The 13284-nt window shown below is 30.7% G+C and overlaps 1 protein-coding gene and 1 long non-coding RNA gene across 4 annotated transcripts in view; one reads left to right on the forward strand and one right to left on the reverse strand.

Moving 5' to 3' along the window:
* The window catches only part of LOC114331966 (putative thiamine transporter SLC35F3), a 222876-nt gene that overhangs the window by 10889 nt on the left and 198703 nt on the right, over positions 1–13284 (forward strand). The window lies entirely within an intron of this gene.
* LOC126886386 (uncharacterized) lies at positions 5479–7742 on the reverse strand. 2 transcript variants are annotated; one of them, XR_007698589.1, is made up of 3 exons: positions 7518–7742; positions 6655–6812; positions 5479–5659 (listed from the first exon to the last, which is right to left on the reverse strand). It is a non-coding gene; the product is annotated as an uncharacterized LOC126886386 (long non-coding RNA). The 2 variants fall into 2 exon arrangements; XR_007698588.1 differs by having other exon boundaries at positions 5479–6812.

A 13284-nucleotide genomic window follows, 5' to 3' on the forward strand; every position in this document is an offset into this window, starting at 1 on the left:
CGTCTCTGTTTACGGGTATACGTACAGTGGAACCCCGATAAGTCGGCCTCCGATAACCCGGAAGTCCGGCTAACCCGAACCGATTTTCATCAGACAAAACAAACATTTTTTCACTTTGACTCAGTTTTTTACCAAGAAATAAACAATACTGTATACAACTGTAAGTAATTTAGATGTATTGTGCATATTTTATGTATTTCATGTTTTTGCAATTATAATGGAGTTTATCTGTAAGTAGGCCGTGTTTTATTAATTTTTACCATATTCTCCGGCTAACTCGGATTTTCGATAACTCGGATCGGCCGCAGTCTCGAATAATCCGAGTTATCGAGGTTACACTGTATTCAAATATATGGCCGGAGCAAATTTACCTATGCCCGTTTTCTGTAAGGTATTAAAATCTGGCCGCCGGAGCGAACTAGTATATGCCCATGGCTAACCTTAATCTTAAAAAATTTAAATACAATAATTTAGGATTTTGTTTGTTTTTTGTTGAATTAAAGATACTGTTTAATAATACTGACTATTTAAAAGACCTAAGATATCGAAAAAGGAATGAAGACAGAAGATAATGTACGTATAAATGAATGGATATTAAACATAAATAAGTAATGGAATGACTACATAAGCATATTGGGGGAGACCCGTGTATTCAAAATACCAAAATACAGCGAAATGAACAAGCGGAACTGCTTATAAAGGGGAGGAATAAGAAGAAGAAGAATTATTTGCCACATTTAAACTAAGAAAATTGGGAATAATGGTGAAATCTTTTGTCACCGGTTATGATATTACGTTAGGGATTATCTGTTGTGTCATAAAAACTAAAAGAAAATTCACAGTATTACAGAATATTCTTGGAATATAACTGATTAGCACATTTTTTAAGTTGTTTGTTGCTATAATCTTTAATAGTTATTTATGATATAAGTGTTAAAAGTACAATTTTAAGGCACGCAATTCACATGAGTGCCTTAAAAATGTACTTTTTAACACGTATATCATACAATATTTTTTCTACAAACGTCTTATATATCAACAATTATAATTTATTCATTCTCAATGACAGGACAGTATCTACAAAAACTTTTATTTGAACTTGACTGACATTCCATTTTTATATTTTTCTTGACATTACATCAAAACTGCCTATACTGTCAGTACGTAAATCATAACAACTATAGAATAACATCTTACTTTTATTGTTGTATATTCTAACAAATTTTAATAGTTTTTTTCTACAAATGTCGTATTAAAAATGCAATAATACAGTTTAAATTAAATTTTAAAAAACCTTTTAAACCACCTTTTTCAAATTGCGCAAGTTGTATTATTATTAATGTTAGCATAAATATAAGATAACTGAACCGGGATAATTATACGACAAAAACATAACTTTGATCTTAAATTATGTAATGGAACTTGCAGTTTTAGAAACCAAATTGTTTTATTATGAGCGAATTGTAAGTATTCGTTTGCTTTTAGGGCTTTTCTTTTATGTTTGGAACATCTATTTTACTACTGACAAAGAACTTCCACAAAATTTGCTTAACTACAAATGAAAATCACTAGTAATCTCAACTTTGTCTACTTTACTTTATGTACAATTTGCTTCCATAAAAATTCTTAGGCCCAAATCCAATTTAATTTGTCCTTGAATGCTCGATAAAAATGTAGATTACCTTCTAGAACATAAAACAACTCTGTCGATTTTGGAGAATAAAAATAGGCGCCAGAAAGCTTTTTTGTATGTTTTGATTTTGATATGGAAGATGGAACATGCTTTTCTTAAATAAATATCGTAAACATTCTTGGAATGTAGGGTAGTAAAATTAGAAACGTCTATTATCATGGGCGTGCTTATGACGAATGGGAACTTTGGTATTTATAGAACAATATTTAAGTGATGGATTGGACCGTTAATATTACGTTTTCTATACTTTCACAAAATTGATTACAATTTATTTTCACTACAGCTGCTCGGAAGAGTGCTTTTCTTATGTGATGCATTTTATTAATACATTTTGCTCAATTACATATCCAGCCAAGATATCAACAAAAATAATTAAATAAAAATAATTAAGGACATGAAAGAGAAAGGAGTAACGCCAGCTTTCAGAAGACACAACAAAAGCCAAAAGAAAAACTACTTACAGAGTGGTATAATACGAACTTACATGTGATGACTACCCCAAAACTTATATTGGGCAAACTGGTATAATCTTTAATAAACGTATAGAAAAAATAAAAGGGTTTGAATAATAGAAAAACAGATTTTATGTACGCATTTCACGTTCTAGATCATAATCATTATTTTAATGACCAATTTCAAATTCTCCATATTCAAAATAAACGCCTTAAGCTCTGCTGAAGTTACTACTAAATAAAACTAACAGTTTATGTGAAGAATATGGACTTAAAATTAATAAAAACAAAGATTAAATACATGATAATAACTACTAAGAAAACAAATAAACAAACAAAAATACATTTGGAAAATGTACCGATAGAAAAGGTTGATAAATAAAGCTAAAGTCATTTGAAATGTGGTGTTACAAAAGTAAACAATAAGAAAGGTACAATATCTGGGACACGTAATTAGGGGACAGCGATATGAAATGTTAAGACTGATAATACAGGGAAAGATAAGAGGCGGAAGGAGTATAGAAAGAGGGAGAGTATCATGGTTGAAGAATTTAAGGGATTGGTTTAAATAATAAAATTGGAAATAATAAAAAAAGTAAGAACTAAAAAAGGGTACCAAATGGGAGAAAAACAACTTAAAATAATCTGCTATGCGGACGATGCAATACTAATCTCTCAAAGTGAAGATGATTTACAACGTATGATGCACCAATTCAACATAATCGCCAGAAAATTGAACATGTTAATTTCCTCACAAAAATTAAAAAAGGAATGTTTATAACACAAATCCAATAAGATGTATATTGGAGCTGGAAGGTCAGATAATAGAACAAGTGATATTTATAGTTTATATACCTAGGCTCACACTATATAGCTACGGAAGGCTCGAAACAAAAGTGGAAGATCAAGTGAATAGAGCAAGAGTAAACAGAGCCGCAGGTTGCCTGAATGACACAATATGGAAAAATAAAAATATCGGAAAAGAAATAAAAGGCAGAATTTACAAAACAGTCATCAGAACATACGCGGCAGAAACACGACCCGACGCAGAGAGGACAAAAAGATTGCTCGAAACAGCGGAGATGAAAACCCTTTGAAAAATCGATGGTAAGACTATGGGACAGAGCTAGAAGTACAGATATACGACGGAGATGCAAAGTGTATAACATTAATAACTGGGTAGGAAACAGAAGAATAGAATGGAATGACCACATAAGCCGAATGACAACAAATAGGATAGTCAGAACAACTAGAGACAGTTCCCCAATATGAAGACGATTAGTGGGAAGAGCAGGAAAACGATGGAACGACAACTTACTAGAGGCACATTGAAAAAACAGACATGAGTCATGTCTATACAAAAAGAAGAAGAAGAAGAAGAAGAAGAAGAAGAAAAGGTTTAAATGCAGTTCTATAAAACTCTTCAGAGCAGCGGTAGATAGAGTAGAGATAGTGATGATAATATCCAACCTCCGATTGGGAGGCGGCGTAAAAGAAGAATAAAGCTCTCTTTGAATGGCCAATGTGAGACAAACAGCTCTTCCTCCCTCAACTTATTCAGTTGGAGATTTTAAAGTGTATACGCATAGTAAAAATACATGAGTTGAGGGTTTTATTCTTAGAATAATATTATTATTTATTCTTAAAGAAATAATATATTTTTACGGCAGTAGATGCCTCAAGAAAGAGGCCAGCAATAAGAGTATAAACATAAGTAAGCTCAGAAAGATCAGACAGTGCAAGGGTACAAAGCACCTCTCAGAATTTCACTTAAAATATATATAATGCCAACAAGATCTAGGCTAAATAAGTCAACTGTCAAATTGGTGTTACCACCCAGTACCAAGTTGATACTTCTGTAGTTTTCTGAATATTTTTATCTCCGTTTTTGAATACCAGGATTAGTTCGCTAGTTCTTCATTCTTCTGGTATTTTATTGCGTGTTATAATCCTATTAATTAATGATGTCAATTATTCGGTCGTTGGCTATATAAAATATTTTAGTTGTTCAAGAGAAGCCGAAGAATAGAAAAACCTGCAGATCTTTTATTCATCAGCATTAAAAAATATATATTTCTGTTATTTCTGAGTTTAGCATCATTGGTGTACCTCTGTATCAGCTTTCTTAGATGGTGACAATTAATTTGTCGTTTTGAACACATAATCTAGGGCTGGCTTAAAGAGTTTTGTCGATATTACGTCACCTTGTCAAACTCCTTCCTTTTTAATTTTATGATTTTCGAAGTGGCATCGCAAACGGTTCCTGCTTTTTTTGGCACGAAGCCATTGCTATGCGAGGAGCAAATTAAATTGCAACATGCCTCTCTAGCTATCGTGAATGAAATGACGCTGAAGACTTTTTTGACTTCAAGTACCTTTCAAAAATTTTTGGGCAAAAATTCACCAAAAATTCGGATAACGAGAAAGTAATATGGAATAATATACAAATTCTTAAAGTAGAAAAGTGTTATCCTACAAAAGTTTTTTACAAAACTAACTTTGACTATATAACCTATAAAACTATTAAAAATCCACAAGGAAAAAGTTTTCCTGCAGTTGGCTGTATACCCAGTATAAATCTTGTATAAAAGGTATAATTAAAATCCCTAAAAAGGGCTACATCACAAATACATAACTAGTTTTCGACTGGTTTACCAGTCATTATCAGTGCTTACGTAAAGTTTATACATCCCCTAATAACACAAAACATTCCATGAATGTTCCTAGAATGTACACACAGGACATTGAAAACATTCCTGGAATGTCCCCAAATGCACACGAATGTCCCTGGAAAGTCCCAGGAAAGTGCTGTGTCAGCATTTTAAATATTCTTAGAATGTTCTGTTGGAACATTCCATGAATGTCTACTAATGTTCTTTGGACATTCACAGTCTATTTTTTAGACTGAATGTCTTGTTGGAACATTCCATGAATGTTCTTTGGACATTCACAGTATATTTTTAGACTGAATGTCTTGTTAGAACATTCCATGAATGTCTACGAACGTTCTTTGAACATTCACAGTATATTTTTTAGACATTCACTGAAATATATCGTCAGTAATGTGACAATACCTCCTAAATGTTTTTTCATGAGGTTTGCAGGAGACGAAAAACATTTTTTAAGGTCACTTTCTGTTTTCGTACGTATTCTGACTTTTTTTGTAGTAAATAGATAGTTGAATTTACTGCAAAACAAGTCAAAAAATATATGAAAACAGGAGGTGGCCGAAACAAGTTTTTAGTCTATCTTACAAATCTCTTGAAAAAAACAGATAGGAGGTATTGTCACATCACTGACGATATGTGGCCATACCAAATAATACATCCTTGATAAATATAAACATTTTTATTGCAAAAAATCTTTACATACATTTTTTAATGTAATTTACTGACATTCCTAAATATTATAAAAAAATGTGTCACATTTGCTTTGTAAACCTTTCTTTTGCTTTTCGTAGCCACATATTCCGTTTCCTTTCTGGTTTTTTGTAGACCACTTCTCTCAGCTGATTCTAAAAGAAAATAAATTAAAAGGTAATTTTTCTATCCTTTACAATTAACAATCAGAAGAAATATTATTTACAGGTAATAATACGCATAAATAATAATAATAAAAAAATAAATATTAAATAATATTTAAATAAATAATAAATAATATTTAATAAATAAAATAATAATAATGAACATTTTGTATTTTGACAACGACATCCGATGTGGAAGTAGAAACCTTAATAAAATTATTTTTTCAAGTAAATTGTGGCTTATTTCCCCATTAGAATAGTTAATTACAAAAAAGCCACAAAGAAATAGATTTTTCACAAACAAATAAGTATTTAGTATTCATTATATTTATTGTTTTTATTATTTACTTTAATGTCCTACTGGTACATTATTTGACAAATAATGACATTTCGAAGTCTGTTAAGTACGATATAACGCCCTTGGGCATTAAATTTAAATAACGACTTAGATACTGTCAAGTTGACAAATATCAACCTAAGTAAAACTATGGTTACCACAATTACGTTACTACTGTTACTGGTAAATGTACTTATTTAAAAACTAATTAATTCAAAATTCATTCAAATTTTTCGCATATAAAGAATAATTTAGTCGGACATTAAACGTTGAAGGCACCACAGGTATTATAATAATAACGCTTTCGGTCAACGTATATCCCTCAGGACGAAGGCCCTTGTTAAAAACACCATTGACCTCAAGCGTTATTATCCTTATAATACCCTTGGTACCTTAATAACTGTAACATAAGATTATACCTTAATTCTTGTTTTCTATTTCTGATGTTTTTATTTATTTACATTGAATATTAATATGTTTTGTTGTATAATCTACTTCACAATAATTATGTGATATATTTGACTTAAAATGAATTCAAAAATTTTTTGTAGTTGGGCAACAATGTCAACTTAGATCTCCGATGTAGATAATGAATTACAACAGTATCTATATTGTACGGACTATATTATTAATTAGGTTATGCATATACCTGTGTGACATAAGCTATTGGAACAGCACAGTCTCTCAAACGAACAGATGAAAGTGAAGTTCTGTCAATATCTTTTTCTAAAAAGTGTTTTGAACATACTCCTCTATTAACAAATCTGATCTATACTTCATGTCTTCTTCGCAGGATCTTCTGGAAAGCTAAAAATACAAAATATATGCATTACTAAGCATTATTAGCAAATTTTAATTTTAAATAAAAAATATGATTAATGAACTCACAAAATATTATAAAACAGCTTAGAAATTGTTTATTAGTATAGTCGGTTCCCCAAACTCAGACACAACTGGCTAGTGATTTTAGTAGGTAATTTTTTTTGTTTTTGGCCAATTTTGCCAAAATTACAGTAATTATTAACTATTTAGTTATTATTTTTTTTTATTTACTAAATTATTTACTAAAATCACTAGCCAGTTGTGTCTGAGACTCGGTAGTACTGAGACTGAGTTTAGCAGATCGACTATAATATTCTGTGTATTCATTAGTTGGTACTGCATATTATAGTGTGTGGTCTACCATCCTATTTATAAACGCATACATTAGCAAAAACGCAAAAAGAATTATTTTAGTTTTACAAATCCTTTTGTTATTATCTCTATTTACTATTTTAGTTAGGAATAAGCGAAGTTTGTGGCTTATTCACAATTATTATTAAAATAATAAATGGATATGACCAATTATTAACTTATAAAATAAAAATTCTTCTGATTTATGCCTTTTATTCACTTTGTTATATCTACGTTACTTAAAAGATTTTTTATGAATAGTATTATTAGGGTATTAATAGTATTAATTTATTTTCTGAAATACAGGGCATGCCTTCGTTTACATATTTGCATACTAACCTTTTAATAGGGCTTTTCATTCACACTAATTCACAGTCATTTGTTTCGAGCTTCTGTCATAATTGAAACGTTATTCCTGCAGATTTTTTTATCTACATTTGTTTCTGCTACTCCAACTGCGTCAAAAACAGGACACCATTTTATGCACTATGTTAATAATACTATTAAAGCTATTATAAAAGTATCCGAATTAAAAAAATATTCTTAAAAAGCACAAATAATACAAACTATTCGCGATTGAAACCGAATATAGAGGGCAGGTCGAATGCAAGAAAATGGCCGATATAAATGGTATAAACAAACATTCAATTGAGGAATAGAACAATACCGATTTGATTTAAAATATTTTAATGTACTCATAATGCTGAAATTTACTAAAAATTTCTTAATAGTGACCAAATTCCGTTCAAATCAACGATTTTCTGGTTTGTTTATACCACTTATAGTAGTTTAAATTTATTCCACCAGAGGTCAGCTACTTTGTTTTTCATCGCGAATCCACGGCAAGGGAAGGCCGGGCAAGGTGGCCAAGATGGAATGAAAATGAAGATGCCAAGATGGCCGAAGCGAGGTCGTTGGTTGGTCGTTTTTAGTCACGTGATGCCCTCTCAAGCGCCATGCACAAAAATATATGCACGGCGAATTTGAAAATGAACGCAAAAGAAATAAATATAAATAATGCCTCTCTTGGGTTTTGCATAAGTTATAAGTATTTTTTTATTAACAAAATCGCATTCCAAATTGAATATTCGCGAACAATAATTTTTATTACATTTGTATGTTTATAATATTGTATTAATTGAACTTGGGAAACTCTTTAAATTTGACACTGTAGGCCTAAAATGTCACTTAGTTTGTCTGGTATGTTATAAGTAATGTTGTATCTGAATCTGTTACACGTATGTATTATTTCGCAACTTAAAATATAGGAACATTGGTAGTATGTTCACAGAATGTCTTATGGTAACATTCCAGGAATAATTTAAACAGATGTTCACCGAATGTTCCCTAAATGTCCAGGACATTCAAATATTGATAGAACTTTGGTAGTACATTCCTGGAATGTTGTGTGTTGTTAGGGTCCTAACCACCAAAATATAGTTTTACAAAAATATGAGGGCCAAAGCCCTATAAACATGGTCCGTTAAGGAAACATCGGTTTAAAATGCCAAATAAAGCATGGATGTTTTAAATATTCTCAAAATGCCCCAGGTAACATCTAAGCTGTAGTGACTTGATTACATTGTGGAAGACAGGCAGCAAGTCACTTGACATTTGGCATTTTAAACCGATGTTTCCTTAACGGACCATGTTTATAGGGCTTTGACCCTCATATTTTTGTAAAACTATATTTTGGTGGTTAGGATGTATAAACTTTACGTAAGCACTGATGATGACTGGTAAAGCAGTCGAAAACTAGTTATGTATTTGTGATGTAGCCCTTTTTAGGGATTTTTAATATACCTTTTATACAGGATTTGCTGTTTTTTTATAAAACTATTGACCTTTCTACTCGTCGTTTTTCTGATAATAATAATATTTTAGAGCAATGTAACTCAAAACCAGCCTACGAAAAGCCTCCTACTGTAGGAGAGAAAACAAAAGAACATTTACTGGAATTATGCAAAAAAATCTTATTGCAAATGTACACCAATCATTTTATTTCAATTTGTTGAGTTAATTTCTTGTAAGTGATTTATAATATACAATTATGATTATTAAATTTATCTAATAAACTACCATTTATAACTTTGTCTGGTTTTTCATTGTTAATCTGTATAATCGTAGCAGTTATGGTTGATGAGTTATTTAAAAAGATGATGCAATACGGTATTGCCAATACCGCCATATCTTACAAATATTTATAACGGTTAAATATTGCTTGTTTTTGAAAAAAGATATCCATTCGTGTGCTATTGAATTACTAATATTCTAAGATTCAATTACTTGTCTTAAAATATCTATTTTGTAGAAGAAGAAAACCGCAGTTGTATCGGTATTGAATGGGATGTGCGATATATTAATATAAATCTGAGCTTTTAAGCTTCGAAAATGCGTATTATCGCATTTTTCAGATTTTAAATCGCCCCTAATTCGAAAACTATCAACTTTTGAGAGAAAAATGACAAGATACGTTTCTTGTTTAGAATGACCCAAAAAAACCTAAAAAAACATTTTCCGGAGCAAAAACGGTGATCTTTTAAATTTCTTTAAAAAATTGTTTAAACAATTTCTGGCAAAAAATTTCGCCCTCAGATTTCCTTAAAGGGGACATTTTTGAATAGGAATCCGCAAAGAAACCGAAACATAATTTTCTTTCAGACGGGAGCGGCCTCACAATATGGACTAAATGTTTCTTGCTATTAACATTGTTATTAGGTGTTGATAAAATTAGTGTTTAAACAATTTGGCAACATAGCCAATTGAGCCGATGGGTGTAACGATAAAGAAGTGTTCAGGTTTCTACGTATTACTGAGTCATCATGTAGAAATCTACAATTAAGTTGAAAATGTTACCACAATGGCATGCTACAGTAGAGTTATCTCTAGGATCAGAAACAAATTAATTAAGGGTTCATATCAACCTTAATGGCGATATGATTTGTATTTTTGTCTAGTGATACGATCTTAGTTACGTTTTCTTAATGTTATGTAATAATGCCCACGTTTAAATAACGTCTAAACTGAATAGAGAAGAAGAAATATATCAAGTCCCTTAAAATAATCGAATCAAATCTGATACCGAAATTGGCAAGAAATGCTTATGTAATAATGCCCACGTTAAAACAACGTATAAACTGAATAGAGAAGAAGAAGTATATAAGTCCCTTAAAATAATCGAATCAAATCTGATATTGAAATAAGCAACAAATGCTTATACCTTGTAATAAAGAAGACGAAGAAGAAAAAAATATTATAAAACTCTGACTAAAACAAATAAACTATATTATATCATAAAATACTAAACACTTATTCGTAGGAAGCCACTGGTACATTAAGAGCCAAGTTTTGCAAAGATCTATCAACTTTATCTGAAAGAAACCGAAAAACGAAGAGCCACAAACATATAAAAAGTCAGATAACTAGATTTATGCTACATCTCAAATTAGTAGACTGTAAATAAGGATCCTTCATCAGGGTCACTTTTATGTCCCAAATATCTTTAATGTCATAGTTTGTGTAATGAGTAAAGTAATGTGAGTGTAAACAGAGGAACAGTAATAAATAGTATAATAAAAGTATAATAAAATAGGAATAATAAAACATAGCTATAAAGAAAAAACAAGCGCTAAATTGGACAGAATTGGATCAGAAAATTTGCGAGAATTTAAATGCAGAGAGCATTAAGAGGATCGGTACGTATTTTCGGCTGCAATGCTATTTAAATGGGGATTAATTTTTTTCGAATCCTGAGAAAACTAATAAGTATTTTTGAAAAATTTAAACGCAGAATGAAAGATCACGTTATTAGCGAGGGCCGAAAGTCCCTGAGAACTTCATTAATGTTTATTTTAATAAGTTACAGGGGTGAAAAACTAAGAGAAAATTTAGTGTGATTTTTAATTTCAAACATATTATTTAAAATAAACTTTTTATTTATTCTAAGGGACTTTCGGCCCTCGGTAATAATTTAGTCTTTCATTCTGCGTTTAAATTTTTCAAAAATATTTATTGGTTTTTTCAGGATTCGAAAAAAATAAACACAATGCCGTGGTAATATTTTCCAAATCTATCTTTGTCTTCCAACGCACTCAGCCGAATATAATATTGTCAGCATATATTGTCAGTCAGACACTGACAATCAGTGACAATTTTAAATATTTGACATTGCATCGGGAATATGTTGGGTTATTGATTAAATATTATTGAAATATAGTGTATTTGATAAATAATTGATTTAAGACGTGAACTTAATAAAAAGTTATTTATTGTGTATTATTTGTGGAAGATCCAAGCAGAAAATGCATCAGGATAATATATTCTGTGATCCAAGTATTTTGTTGTTAAAGATGTTCAAAATTGTAAGCGTTCCATAACAATATATTATTAAAAAATCACTTTAACACTTTTCTTCTTTTCTCGATTGAGTATTAGTCTTTGTTATACAAATAAATTATTACAATCACTGAATACTTAGTTAATGAAAAAATTATCACATTTATTAACTGAATTAATAATTTCCAATTATAAAAATAACAGTTATCCAAGAACATTCAAAACCCATCTCTTTAAATTAATGATGACATTTTCAAGTAGAATGACATTCTAGTAATGTTTACATATCAATACCAGTGTGAATTTTACTACACGTAATGTGCTGTGTAAAGACAGAAAAAGTAGGGATACACGTAAAATATTTGCGAATTATGTACCCATAGCCTTAAGGAGAAAGGCGCAAAATGTCGCCTGTCAGAATTTTAAATGTTTTTAAATGTATTCATTCTTTTTGAATCCTGAGAAAACTAATAAGTATTTTTGAAAAACTTAAATGCAGAATGAAATACTACGTTATTACCGAGGGCTGAAAGTCCCTTAGAATAAATATAAAGTTTCTTTTGAATGACAGATTTGCAATTAAAAATCACACTAAATTTTCTCTTTTCTTTTCACCCCTGTAACTTATTAAAATAAACATTATTGAAGTTTTCAGGGACTTTCGACCTTCAGTAATAATGTAATATTTCATTCTGCGTTTAAATGTTTCAACAATATTTATTCATTTTTTCAGGATTCGAAAAAAATAACAGGCGACATTTTGCGTCTGTGTCTGTGAAAATCAGGAAGACTATAAAGAAACTCCAGGTACCTACAGATAAAAAAACAGTTAACAACTGGATATAAAGTTATTCAAATTTCGCTAGTACGTTTTAACTAATTAATGCTCAAAATCTGCCAATCCGATATCGGATGGTAAAATGTTATATCTACTCTATTCTTCTTTATGGTGTCGAATCCTGGATTGTTGATGTTGACGTAATGAGAAAGTTGGAAACTTTTGAGATAAAGAAAAATAATATTTTGTATTTTGAAAACGACGTCTGAGGTGGAAGTCGAAACGTCAATAATATCATTTTTTAAGTTAAATTGTGGGTTATTTCCCATTCATAATAATAGATTACACACACTTATTATTTAATTTATTAAACTTACCTACTATTTACAATAATTCATAAAATTTATAACACATTTATACGTACTAGAATTTATAAGATAATATATAACGCACACAAAGTCAAAATATGTGTACAATCTGATCTTCTATTTATGTACTCTCGACTTTGTTCTCCAATATTCTAGACCCGGGCCTGGAACAAATAGAATAATATCGAATTGAATACATTCAGACAAGCTGGCGACTCGGGTGTGAAAGGGGTCAAAACTAGTTCTTGGTTAGTTTGGTTCGGTCTCCAGAAGCATCTAGAGATGTCAGGACTGGCCTGCATGATGTTGTATGGAATCGTATGATGGAATCGTAAAGTTGTGCTCACAACGAGGCGCCGACCCTCGCTCCCTGGTATCCCTCGTACTGCTCACAGATCACTTAACTCTCTTTAGATGTTTCACGCAGGTATCTCAAGGTCATACTAAACTAAATGTCATTTTTAGTAATGATACGTTTTTTGAGATGTCGCCATGCACCTGGAGTGAAGATTTCTTCTATATCACTGAGTCTGAGTGTCATTATAATTTGTCAATTGTCATCATTGTCAGTATGCCTTTATCTTTTATCTTTATGTCAGTAAAAATGTTTATCTGACTGTTAGCA

Source organism: Diabrotica virgifera, chromosome 6 (genome assembly GCF_917563875.1).
Source record: "Diabrotica virgifera virgifera chromosome 6, PGI_DIABVI_V3a".
Taxonomy (NCBI): Eukaryota; Metazoa; Arthropoda; class Insecta; order Coleoptera; family Chrysomelidae; genus Diabrotica; species Diabrotica virgifera.